Here is a 14,022-nt window from a genome sequence, read left to right as displayed (position 1 = left end):
TGCCAATGGAGGCCCGCGAGAGCGAGTCCACCACACGCCTCACTCCTTCCCATAACTTCTCATCTCCCACCTCTTTAAGGGCATCCAGCTGCTTCCCAACCTTTTCCCAGACTGCTTTCTTCCAAGCCGGCCTCTAATACATAATGTTGTCAGGAAGGTCTACCTTCAGCTTAAGGGCTTGAGCACTATGCTCACAGCCAGCAGTAGTCTATGTATTGATGTCGAACATACGATGCCTGGTGCAGGCAAAGGTCGATTCTGGAAATATCTCGTAAAGGTTTGCGCTATTGGCGGTACCATATTCATATCACGGGTCGGGGCTGTGAACCACTGTTTCCGCCACCGTCCTCCTGCATTGTTATGGTCCGCATTGGAGTCCCAGTCTTGATGTCTGGTGTTGAAGTCCCCAAATGAGATGTCAGGTTCTCCTAGCTCATCCAACCATCGGATAAACTGGTCCTTGGTATAGCCAGGTCGAAAGTAAACTCCAGTGAGTACCTTCCTTGCCCCTTTTTCCCAATACCCAATCCGAGCACTGCCTTCCTCATACCCTATCACCTCAAACAGCCCATAAATGTGGGACCGAACAAATACCTCAACACCTGACCCTTCAACAAAGGAAAACAAATCCCACCTATCAACATCTACTGGTACATGTTGTCCCACCCAATCAACAGGAGCTTCAATAATAAACAACAAATCAACAAAAGAAAACAAATCAAATGCCAGCACCCGATTCCGACTACTCCTCCCTACGTTTAATGCCATTGTCGTAATAAGCATTAAAAGGGGGCCTCACCTGATCCACTCGGGCCGCAAGGGCCAGAGGCATAGGCGGAGCTAGTATCCGGATCCCGGGCAATCCAACTCGTTTCCTCATCTCGGGGCTTGATGGCGGCGCCAACCTTGGTTTTTAAAATTCCACGTGCCGGAGAGGGGGAAGGCCATTCCAGTTCCTTACTCTTGGCCTTTTCTGACTTATGGCGGGGAGTCTCCTCTTCCTCATCACTGCTGATCTCAACCAGCCTGGGTGTCAGGGACCTTCCATGGCTGCGGCTTCTTCTCCTCCTATTTCATTTCTACCCTCTTACCCTGCTGTTCCGGTTTTTGGACAGGTTCCTTTGCAGGTTTTATCCATGAGGCCGTCCCTTGTCCAGCAGGCGAGGAAGGTGGAGTTGGGGATGACAATTTGATACCTAGGCATCGCTCATATCCTGTGAAGTGGTCCATCCAGTCGCACAACCAACACTGTCTCCTGGTATGTCCACAGGCCTGACCCACTCCTCCCGGACAAGCCAGCTTGCTGCACATGTGTTCTCTAGAAAAATGTTCTCCGAAGCAGAATCGGCACCGAGGGGGGCGGCCACATATCGCTTCGAAGTGGCCAGTTTCCAGGCACCTACCACATACCTTAAGGGGGCGATGCTCTTCAAAGACTCTGACATTACGGGCACCCCCTCGCAACCAAATCTTTCCCTCTGCCAGTCTTTCCTTGATAGCCTCATTATTCTCCACCATTAAGCAGATGCCGCAACTTGTAGCATTGGCATGCCTCATGGCGGGTATGGAGCCCATAACATCGGGCCGGGATACAGTAACTACACCAGTATTGGATTGCTCCAAGTCAGTGCGAAGGCCATCAAAGCCCTCGCTTCCAGTCCATCCTCCCACACTCCAAATCGATCCCCATCCTGTGACAGCAAGCGGAACACCAGAAACAAAAATCTTCACCTTTTCCAGGTTCCTCTGGAATTTGAACTCCGGGAGTGGCAATTCCCTAAGCAGATCGACCCTGGCCTTGTCCAACCTATTGTCTATCTCTGTCACAGAGTGTGCCACTAAGGTCAGGAAGATGCATCTAATTTCCGGCCGGATATGTCCTGCGCGAATATAAGGAGCATTTCCCCCAATCTTTCTCAGATTGGAAAAGGTCGTATTGATCCGATTTCGGATTGCCTCAATATCGACACCCTCTGGCAGGGCAACCTTTTTTCGAGTGGTGAAGCGCAGGGTGATTTGCCTCCCTCTAGCCTTCGGGGTTGGCGATGAGCGCGGTAGTAGTGGTACCAAGTTTAGTGGGTCTGGGGGTCCCATTGGTACCCGTCGGTATTCCTGTCATATCTGAGCCGCGCCTACTTTGACGCTGGCCAGGGCTGCTGGCGCAGACTGAGCCACTGTAGTAACAGGTGTCACAACCTGTGGAGCCGATTCCTGTTTATCAGCCTTCCCCTGAGTCTTGGTTGGGGTTGCCACCTCCCTTTCTTCACCAGATCCTTTGGCAGCCTTTCTCCTCCTTCTAGCAGCACCACTCAGGCGTTTGCCACGTTTCCTTTGTTCTTTCCTTTTTTCTTCCTCCTCCTCCTCCTCCTCTTCCTAGTGAATAGACTTGCCTTCACCTCCACGGGCTACTCGCAAGACTACCCCCCCTTCACTGGAGGAGCTGCCGCTGCTGCTGGACTGGGGAGATGAGGCCGCTGATGCGGGCCGGGCAGGATGTACCTGTTCCTGTAGGCCATCGGGTGGCTTGGACACGTATGCCATTCGTTTTACTACCTCCATAAAAGAGGCTTTAGCAGTAGGAGCCCTCGTAGGGGTCTCCTTTCTCATAGGTGTAGTGGATGGTAGGGCTGGCTCCGAAGAGACAATGGGAGTACTGTGAGGTGCAGCAGTAGGGGGGCAGCGGCGGGGGGACAACTTTACCTGAAGGGCTTCAATTTCCTCCCATTGCCTGCCAACAATGTCAGTCAGTGCCTTAACTGCCCATTCTAAGACATGAACTCGACTCCAGTAGTTTATCCTGTTCCTCGGACCTTCATCGTCAAAGGTGGGACCACTGTTCATCCAAGTTCGTACGTCCTGTATTGTGTCGTCTTCAATCAACCCGGACTCCGAGGAGAGGAAGGGTTGAGTATTGCCAGACCAGATATCCTCCAGGCCTTCCAACATGGACACGATTACACTACTTGAGCGGGGTCCAGGAGAGGGAGTCCTACCAGTATCCAGCATCTCACAGACACCTACCATGATCGAGTCTGCCTGGGCCACTATAGTGTCGGTATCCTCTGGTTGGGTCTCTGGGAGCTGAACTTCCAATGGAGTTGAATCGCTACTGGGGGTTTCTAAGGGACCCTCCAGTTGGCCTTCGGGAGGTAACACCCATCATTCAATAATAGGCAGAGGTGATGAGCCCATGGCTGGTGAAGGGGTGTGTAAGCTGTCGCCCAAACCAGTTGCTTCCGAGTTGCGCCCATCGCCTAGGCCCATAGGATTGTCTCTAACCATCACCCCAGAGGTGGGCAGAACATCCTCAGTCATCAGTGGGGACAGAAAAAGGGGTGTGGCCTCAATTGTCGATGGGAGTACCACAGGTGGAGGGATGGCCAGGTGCCCCTGATGAACATCTAGGAGTAGGCCAGGAAGAGCGGGGACAATCTGTTTTTTCCGTCCCTCATCAAGGTTGATAGCCCTTAAAAATTGGGGACCTAGGAGAGGAGCAGCAGATCGCTTAGTGGGAGACGCCGACCGTGTCCGGCGGCGTGTTCCAGAGGCAGGAGGGCTATAGTCCTCATCATCAGGGTCGTCCAGCCTGAACTGCGGGGTTTCGTAAAGGGCCCTTTCACCTGAAGACATTCCTGCCAGGAAGGAGGGAGTCGAGGAGCCAGTCCCGGCATTGTGGGCCTGGCGGAAGAAGCTGGGCATCTTGCTTTGGACAGCCCTAGCGAGGGGAGGAGTAATGGACCAAGAGCTGGCCTCAACCATGGTGGCAGTCGAGTTGTCCTTGGCGGGAGGGACGGAGGATTCAGGGACTACAGCCGGAGAATCTTTAGGAGGGGAAGGTGCAGGAGCTGGAGAGTATTCAGAGCCACGGTCTGAGTTGAACTGAACGAAGAGCCCAGAGGTAGTGTCTTTATCCAAGCCACATGTGGCTGAACAGCCACTCCCAATCAGGAAACCTCTGACCAAAACCTCCACTTCTTTCATCATGGTAACAGTCGTGTCAGCGACTGTTTGCCGAACCAAATCATCAAACTGCGGGTTCACCACATTCCGACACCTGTGAAAGTGGTGAAACTGTAAGAAATTAAAGTTAGCTTTGGGTGCAACATATGACCGTGTAGTTGTGGGGATGAGGCCATGGTCAGCCTCGCTAGCAGGCGTAAGAGACATGGCCGCACGCGCTGTCTCAAGCGAGGAGGAGGGGTTAGAGTCGAACCGAACAGGGAACGACATCATCGAAGGGGGGGGAGAATCCGTGGAGGAGGAGGCTGTGGCAGACGCCATCCTCACCCAAACTATACTCAGTGATTACCGGGACCAGGCCACGGATATCTCACACTGAATCATCTTCTAAGTGAGAACAACTACTTCTAACCGACTGCCCAAAATGAAAAACACAAACAAGTAACAGTAGATGAAGTATTTATCGCAAGCGAAATAAGGTAAAGTATTGGTTATGCTCACTTCCGATACGGAGTGCAAGAAGTAGGAAAAGTACTTAGAATGAAGCGTGAAGAACCTATCCTCCTTGGCTACATTGGCCTCCTTATATAGTATTCTTCCCGCCTGTTGTCTTGTGACCTAAAGTGGTTACATGTGCGAAACCAAATCATAACAAACTAGTCATGTGACCAAAGTGATCACATGCTCAAAACCCATGACCTCATAGTGATGTTATGTACAAAAACTCATAAACCAATCATAACGCAATAAACAAGTCATATGACTCGACTAAGTCCTGTGCCCGAAACCCATGACCTCATAATGAGGTCATGAGCAAAACATAAATCATATGTACAAGGCTTACCTGCAAGGCACCCTTGTAAGGCATACTCGCCAGGCGCACATCCCATGGCTCATATTTGAGCCATGTGCGAAAGCATCACAAATCCCACACATAACAAATCATATGACCTGAATGAGTTATATGTGTGAAACAATAACCTACCTGGACCTCATAACCATATGTCACGTGAAAACCTCTTTTTATGCCAAGCCACTTTCATGATACCTATGTCCAGGTACTTATTAAGTACCTTGTTGATCTATCTCTGGAATGAAGCTAGTGCATTGGTTAGCCCGCAGGGCATAACCAAGTATTCGAACATTCCGTATCTTGAGGCGAATGTAGTCTTCTATTCGTCTCCTGCCTTGATGATTATATTGTGGTATGCATCCTTGATGTTGAGTTTGGTGAAGTATTTTGCTGACTGTAGTCTATCCAGTGCTTTTCCAATCAAGGGTAATGGATATTGATCTTTCATGGTAACCAAGTTGAGGGCTCTGTAGTCCACGCAGAGTCTCATTTTTCCATCTTTCCTTTTTTTGACAAATAGTATTGGGGATCCTCCTGATATGAAGGAGTCTCTGATCCATCCTCACTTTAGGCTTTGCTCGATGTACTTCCTCAGTTCTTCGAGCTCTGCTTCCCCTAATGGGTATAACCTCTTGTAGGGAATCTCTTTTGTTTTTCCCATTTTCTTGTCTTTTTCCAGTTGAATTTCCCGATTGATTCCTGGTCTTCGAGGTGGTAGCTCCATAGCTTCCTCTTCTTGGAATAGGTTCGTGAAATGATGATATTCCTTTGGAACTAATTCTTTCCATCCCTTTTTGCTTTGGTATTTCCTATCCTGGATTGCTAGTTCTGTGCCAATGTTGATTTTCGCTAGGATCGCTTTTTTGTCTTCGTATGTCCATTTAAGAATTCCTGTTGTATCTCCCCTTCAATAGTACCGTCCAAAGGCCTGTGCTGTGATCTCTTTGATCTCGATTCTTTTTGTTGTATTGGGCTCTTTTTGGTCCATGCTTCCAAATCCCTTGTTTCCTCTTGTGGTTTCTTCCTGTTGATCTACTTTGTGCAGATCCTCTTTGTTGATTTTTTTGATGATCAACTGTGCGATTCGATCTTCTTTTTGGACATCATAGTCCTCCTGAGCTAAGTTGGCCAGGACCACTTTGATTTCACCTGTGTAGTCGATGTCAATCACCCCTACCATGGTCATGAGTCAATGCTTGACTGCTAGACCACTGTGGGGTACTATTCATCCATAGGTGCCTTCTGGTAGTCTGATGGCTATTCCTGTTGCTATCATTTCCTGCCCATTAGCAGGTATCTTGATTCCTTCCTTGACATACAGGTCGTGTCCTGCTGCCGCTTTGGAACCCTTGGTAGGCACTTTTGCCTCTTGGTCCTGTCTTTGTATCTGGACTCTCTTATCTTGCCGCATCTCGGCGAACTTTGCATGCAAAGTTTCTTCTTCCGCTTCTCATATCGGTGTCGAGCAGACCACAGGTGAACAATTGAGATATCGTGTCGCACATAGTTTGCTTGTAAAGGTCATCTTGTTCTCGTTCTAATCCATTGTTGGATTATGTTTTCACAACTATGGCATCCCTAGGACTATCTCATGGTTCTTGAGATCTGCTACCTGAAAGGTTGCCGTTTCCCTATGGCTGTCAATGTCCATAGGTACTGTCGCCGTATGGGTTATAGGACCCATTGTGCTTGGCTTTCCATCCACTAGGTAGACCTGTCTCGCTTTCTTCGCTTCTTTGGTGTAAAGGCCGTATTTGTCGCAGATTTCTTGGTCGATGAAGTCTTCGGTGGTCCCAGAGTCGAGCATTACATATATTGTTGTTTCTTCATTTTCTTCGTTGTATATCTTCGTCTTGATCATCATATAATCTCTGTCTTCTTCTCTTCTTTGTGTGTGTAGTGCTGTGTAATAGTTTGCTAACTCGATGGGTTTTCCAGGTCTACATCTTGGGTCTTCCAGACTACTGGTTACTGGAAACTGTCACGAACGTGGCTTAGCATGAAAAAGGTTTTCACGTGACACATGGTTATGAGTCACAGGTATGTTATTGTTTTGTGCATATGACTCATTCAGGTTATATGATTTGTTATGTGTGGGATTTGTGATGCTTTCGCACATGGCTCAAGTATGAGTCATGGGATGTGCGCCTGACGAGTATGCCTTGTAAGTGTGCCTTGCGGGTAAGCCTTGTGCATATGATTTATGTTTAGCACATGACCTCATCATGAGGTCATGGATTTCGCACATATGACTCAATCGAGTCATATGACTTGTTTATTGCGTTATGATTGGTTTATGAGTTTTGTACATGACCTCACTATGAGGTCATGGGTTTTTCACATGTGATCACTTTGGTCACATGACTAGTTTGTTATGAGTTGGTTTTTCACATGTGACCACTTTAGGTCACATGACTACGGGCGGGAAGAATACTATATAAGGAGGCCGATGCGGCCAAGGAAGATAGGTTCTTCATGCTTTCTTCTAAGTACTTTTCCTACTTCTTGCACTCCGTGTCGGAAGTGAGCGCACCCAATACTTTACCTTATTTCGCTCATGATAAATACTTCATCTACTGTTACTTGTTTGTGTTTTTTCATTTCGAGCGGTCGGTTAGGAGTTGTTCTCGCTTAGAAGATACTTCACTGTAAGATATCCGTGGCCTGGTCCCGGTAATCACTGAGTATGGTTTGGGTGAGGATGGCATCTTCGACAGCCTCCTCCTCCACGGATTCTCCCCCCCCTTCGAGGATGTCGTCCCCCATTCGGTTCGACTCCAACCTTTCCTCCTCGCTTGAGACAGCCCCTGCGGCCTTGTCTCTTGCACCTGTTAGCGAGGTTGGCCGTGGCCTCATCCCCACAACTACACGGTCATATGTTGCACCCAAAGGAAACTTTAGTTTCTTACAGTTTCACCACTGTCACGGGTGTCAAAATGCCATGAACCCGCAGTTTGATGATTTGGTCCGGCAAACGGTTGCTGACGCGACCGTTGCCACGATAAAAGAAGTGGAGGTTTTGGTAAGAGGTTTCCTGATCAGGAGAGGCTGTTCAGCCTCCTGTGGCTTGAACAAGGACACTACCACAGGGCTCTTTGTTCGGTTCAACTCGGACCATGGCTCGGAATATTCTCCAGCCCCCGCGCCTTCTCCTCCTAAAGATTCTCAGGCTGTAGTCCCTGAATCCTCCATCCCTCCTGCCAAGGACAACTCGACTGCCACTATGGTTGAGGCCAGCTCTTGGTCCATTACTCCTCCCCCGGCTAGGGCTGTCCAAAGCAAGATGCCCAGCTTCCTCCGCCAGGCCCACAATGCCAGGACCGGTTCCTCGACTCCCTCCTTTTTGGCAGGAATGTCTTCAGGAGAAAGGGCTCTTTACAAAACCCCGAAGTTCAAGCTGGACGACCCTGATGACAAGGATTACAACCCTCCTACCTCGGGAACACGCCGCCGGACACGGTCGGCATCTCCCGCTAAGTGATCTGCTGCTCCTCTCCTTGGACCCCAATTTTTCAAGGCTATCAACGTCGATGAGGAACGGAAGAAACAGATTGTTCTCACTCTTCCCGGCCTACCCCTAGGCGTTCTCCAGGGGCGCCTGACTATCCCTCCGCCTGTGATACTCCTATCGACAATCGAGGACACACCCCCTTCTCCATCCCTACTAATGACGGAGGATGTCCTACCCACCTCTGAGGTGCTGGCCAGGGACACCCCTATGGAACTGGATGATGGGCGCAACTCGGAAGTGACTGGCTTGGGCGACAGCATATACGCCCATTTACCAACTATGGGGTCATCACCTCCGCCCATTATTGGATGATGGTTGTCACCCCCCTGGAGGCCAATTGGAAGGTCCCTCAGAATCCCCCAGTGGCGATTCAACCCCACTGGAAGTCCAGCTCCCAGAGACCCAACCTGAGGACGCCGACAGGGTAGTGGCCCAGGCGGACTTGATTATGGCAGGTGTCTGTGAGATGCTAGATGCCAGAAGGACCCCCTCTCCTGGACCCCGCTCAGGTAGTGTAATTGGGTCCATGTTGGAAGGATTGGAAGACATTCGGTCTGGCAATACTCAGCCCCTGCTTTCGTCGGAATGCGGGTCAATTGAAGATGACACGGTACAGGACGTATGGACTTGGATGAACAGTGGCCCCACCTTTGACGATAAAGGTCCAAGGAACGGGATAAACTACTGGAGTCGGGTTCATGTCTTAGAACGGGCAGTAAAAGCACTGACCGACATTGTTGGCAGGCAAGGGGAGGAAATTGAAGCCCTTCAGGTAAAGTTGTCCCCCCGCCACCGCCCAACCCCAGCTGTACCTCGCAGCACCTCCGTTGTTTCTTCGGAGCCTACCCTACCATCCCCTGCCCCTGAGAGAAAGGAGGCCTCTAAGGAGGCTCCCACTGCTAAGGCTTCCTTTACGGAGGTAGTAAAACGAATGGCATATACGCTCAAGCCCTATGCTGGCCCACAGGAGCGCGTACGTCCTGCCAGGCCCACGTCGGCGGCCTCATCGCACCAGTCCAGCAGCAGCGGCAGCTCCTCCAGTGAAGGGGGGGTAGTCTTGTGAGTAGCCCGTGGAGGTGAAGGCAAGTCTGTTCACTGGGAAAAGGAGGAGGAGGAAGAAGAGGAAAACAAGAAAGAGCGAAGGAAGCGTGGCAAACGCCTGAGTGGTAGTGCCAGAAGGAGAAGAAAGGCTGCCAGAAAATCTGGTGACGAAAGGGAAGCGGCGACCCCGGCCAAGACTCAGGGGAAGGCTGATAAACAGGGATCGGCTCTGAAGGATGTGATACCCGTTACCACGGCGGCTCAATCTGGGCCAGCGTCAAAGTAGGTATGGCTCAGACACGACAAGAATACCGATGGGTACCGATGGGACCCCCAGACCCACTAAACTCGGTACCACCACCACCGTGCTCGTCGCCAACCCCAAATGCTAGAGGGAGGCACATCACCATGGTCTTCGCTACTCGAAAGAAGGTTGCCCTGCCAGAAGGTGTAGATATTGAGGCAATCCGAAATTGGATTAATGTGACATTTTCCAATCAGGGAAAGATTCGCGGAAATGCTCCTTACATTGGCGCAGGGCATGTCCGGCCGGAAATTGGATGCATCTTCCTGACTTTGGCGGCGCACTCCATGATGGAACTAGGCAACAGGTTGGACAAGGCCAGGCTCGACCTGCTTAGGGAATTGTCACTCCCAGAGTTCGAATTCCAGAGGAATCTGGAAAAGGTGAAGATCGTTGTTTCTGGTGTTCCGCTTGCTGACACAGGACGAAGATCGATTTGGAGGGTGGAAGGATGGACTGGAAGCGTGGCCTTTGATGGCCTTCGCACTGATCTGGAGCAATCCAATACTGGTGTAGTTACTGTTTCTCGGCCTGATATTATGGAGTCCATACACGCCATGAGGCAGGCCAATGCTGCAAGTTGCAGTATCCGCTTCGTAGTGGAGAATAATGAGGCCATCAAGGAAAGACTGGCGGAGGGAAAGATTTGGTTGCGAGGAGGAGCCTGCAACGTCAGAGTATTTGAAGAGCATTGCCCCCTTAAGGTATGTCGTAAATGCCTGGAAACTGGCCACTTCGAAGCGACATGTGGCTGCCCCCCTCGGTGCCGATTCTGCTTCGGAGAACATTTCTCTCGGGAGCACATATGCAGTAAGCTGGCCTGTCCAGGAGGAGTGGGTCAGGCCTGTGGGCATACCAGGAGACAGTGTTGGTTGTGCGACCGGATGGACCACTTCACAGGATACGAACGATGCCCACGTATTAAATCGTCATTCCCAACTCCACCTTCCTCACCGGCTGGACAAGGAACAGCCACGTCAACAACGCCCACCGAGGAACCTATCCAAAAACCGGAACGGAAGGGTAAGAGGGCAGAAAAGAATAGAAGAAAGAGGAGCCGCAGCCGTGGGAGGTCCCCGACACCCCGGCTGGTCGAAATCGGCAGCGGTGAGGAGGAAGAGACTCCCCGCCGTAAGTCGGAAAAGGTTAGAGGTAAGGAACCGGAAAGGTCTTCCCCCTCCCCAGCACGTGGGATCCTAAAGACTAAGGCTGGTACCATCACCAGGCCCCGCGATGAGGAAACAAGTTGGGTTGCCCGGGATCCGGATACCGGCTCCGCCTATGCCTCTAGCCCTTGTGGCACGAGTGGATCAGTCGAAGCCCCCTTTTAATGCTTATTACAATAATGGCATTAAACGTGGGAAGGAGTAGTCGGAATTGGGCGCTGGCATTTGATTTGTTTTCCTTTGTTGATTTGTTTTTTATTATTGAACCTCCTGTTGATCAAGAGGGACAACATGTACTAGTAGATGTTGATGGATGGAATTTGTTTTCCTTTATTAAAGGGTCAGGTGTTGAGGTGTTTGTTCAGTCCCACGTTTGTGGGTTGTTTGAGGTGGTAGGGCATGGGGAAGGCAGTGCTCAGATTGGATATTGGGAGAAAGGAATAAAGAAGGCGCTCGCTGGAGTCTACTTCCGACCTGGCTATATCAAAGACCAGTTTCTCTGATGTTTGGATGAGCTTGGGGAACCTGACATCGTGTTTGGAGATTTCAATGCCAAACATGAAGACTGGGACCCCAACGTGAACCATAACAATACAGGAGGACGGTGGCTGAAACAGTGGTTCACGGCCCCGGCTCGGGGTATGAATATGGTACCACCGACAGTGCCAACCTTTCAAGATATTTCCAGAATCGACCTTTGCCTGCATAGGTCGCCCTATGTCCGACATCGATACATGGACGCTGCTGGCTGTGAGCATAGTGCTCAAGCCCTTAAGCTAAAGGTGGACCTTCCTGATAACATTATGCGTCGGAGGCCGGCTTGGAAGAAAGCAGTATGGGAAAAGGTTGGGAAGCAGCTGGATGCCCTTAAAGAGGTGGGAGATGAGAGGTTATGGGAAGGGGTGAAGTGTGTGGTGGACACGCTCCCGCGGGCCTCCGTTGGCAGAGGTCGGTGCGAGTGGTAGATACCAGAGCTGGAAACAATGAGGTTGGATGTGGCTCGGATACGACGATACTCCAAGCGCAAGGTGGAGCGGGCAGAGGACTACAAACTGGTCAGGAGTGTGTACCGGGCTTGCCTGTTGAGGGCCAGGTTCGAACACATTAGGACCAAGATAGCGGAGAACCAGGACCCGGACATTTTTCGGTTAGAACAGAAATTGTAAGCCAAGCGAACACTTCCCTCCATGGCCAGACCAGATGGGTCCTACGCCACGACACATTCCGACATCGGTGACCTGATGGCACAACAGCTATCCCCTGGCGATCCTGCCCCTTGGAAGGAATGCACGATTGATATGGACAGTGCTCAGGAAATGGAGATCGCTCTTGCTAGGTCCCCTATGAACACGGGTCCAGGTGAGGATAATATCAGGTATCCTTTCATATGATTCTGGAAGCGAAGGGATACAGCAACTCTGAGACATTTGGTTGACTATGGGTTAAGTCACGATATTCAGGACTGGCATCGGGCAGAAGTAGTGCTCATACCAAAGATTGACAAACCCGGATATGACGTCGTCAAATCGTGGAGAATGATACACCTCCTCCCGACACCTGCAATGGTTGCAGAACGCGTGGTCCTGCTGAGACTGGCCCTGTGTCTTGATCTGGGGGAGACACAGTTTGGTTCTCGCCGGAAGAGGGGAGTTCACAACGCCATGGCGGTGGTCGTTGAATTCCTACGGTATAATGAGGGCTATAAACGACTGATTTTGTCCATGGATGTTGAAGGAGGATTTGATAACATTGATGTTGACCTCCTGTCAGACTTCCTAGTCGCCCGGGGGTGTCCATCAAACCTATGTTATTGGGTGCGAAGGTGGACCTCCTGTCGGTCAATTCGCTTCCAGTTTAATGAATGCATCTCCAAGACCTACTATGTCAGTAAAGTGGTGCCTCAGGGCTCGCCTCTCTCTCCATTTCTCTTTGGGGCCTACGTGGCGGATATATTCACACCGCGAATGCGGTACTCCCCTGGGGTCTGACAATTGGTGATCTCATACGTTGATGACGGGGTTATCATAGTGGCTGCAGATTCTTGCAACGCTGCCCGATACCACGCGGGAGAAATCTTTGCAGACTGCGATCGCATAGCAAGAGCTAGGGGGATGGGGTTTAGTGCCCTCAAGACCCAGTGGATCGGGTTTGGGGACAGGGTGTGGGGAGGAATGGAGTTGTTAGGAGAAATGGTTTTACCTTCTGAGGATTTGCGGGTTCTTGGTTATAGGTTTAATGTATTTCTTAATTTTTCTTCTCATGTAAAGTATTGGTTGGAAAGGGGGTTGGGTGTAAGGAGAAGAATTTCGGCGTTGGGGAGGAGGTTTGGGAGTGTTGGAGGTCTTGGGGCATGAGAGACTTACTGCTTGGTGCAGGCAGCCTACCTTCCGACCGTGTATTACGGGCTTGAATTTGTAACCGACCACGGGTCGTATGTGAAACAGATTCAGGTCCACGTCAACGACTACCTCCGATCAGTTTTCCAGAACCCTATGAAGTTGGCAAACAATATACTGCTGGCTGAGTTCGGAACACCACCTGTTGCCATCCAAGGAAGGTATCTGCAGAGAAGGTACTACAGCCAGTTTATTAACTACTGGTACTGTGATCGACACCCGTGGTTCGGTGAGATACGGCTCAGTTGGAAACAGGAGGGGATGGTGGCACACCGACAGAGCTCGGACAAAGAACTCACCTGCCGCCCCATGATTACGATCGGAAAAGGCAAGGCAGTAATTGCTACGCGCCACCATTCACTGTACACAGATCTATGTAATTCCTCGGATGTGGTCATATACACGGACGGGTCCAAAACCTCTGAAGGGGCTGGTGTGACATGGGCGGTATTTGAGAAAGGGGCCCTGACCTGTGTTAATAGGTGCTCAGTTCCCCAGTCGTGGAGCATTGTTGAATGCGAGCTGTTTGCAGTTGTCTGTGTACTCCGATATGCCCGAGGGATAGCTAAGAGGCGCCCGGTCTACGTGTTTCTGGACTGCGTTCCTGCCCTCACCTTAGTAGACGGAATGTTTTCGGAAGGTGATTCAGCTAAAATGTGGGAAGTTATGGCGCCATTGTTTAATGCCTTTAGCCATGTCAACATCAGCTGGGTTCCCGGACACATTGGCATTAGCGGCAATGAGACGGTGTACCAAAAGGCTAAGGCCTGCATGGGTCGTCCATTGTGCCC

The sequence above is a fragment of the Tuber melanosporum genome (genome assembly GCF_000151645.1).
Source record: "Tuber melanosporum whole genome shotgun sequence assembly, scaffold_124, strain Mel28".
In the NCBI taxonomy this organism is placed as follows: Eukaryota; Fungi; Ascomycota; class Pezizomycetes; order Pezizales; family Tuberaceae; genus Tuber; species Tuber melanosporum.
This window is presented reverse-complemented; position numbering follows the sequence as displayed.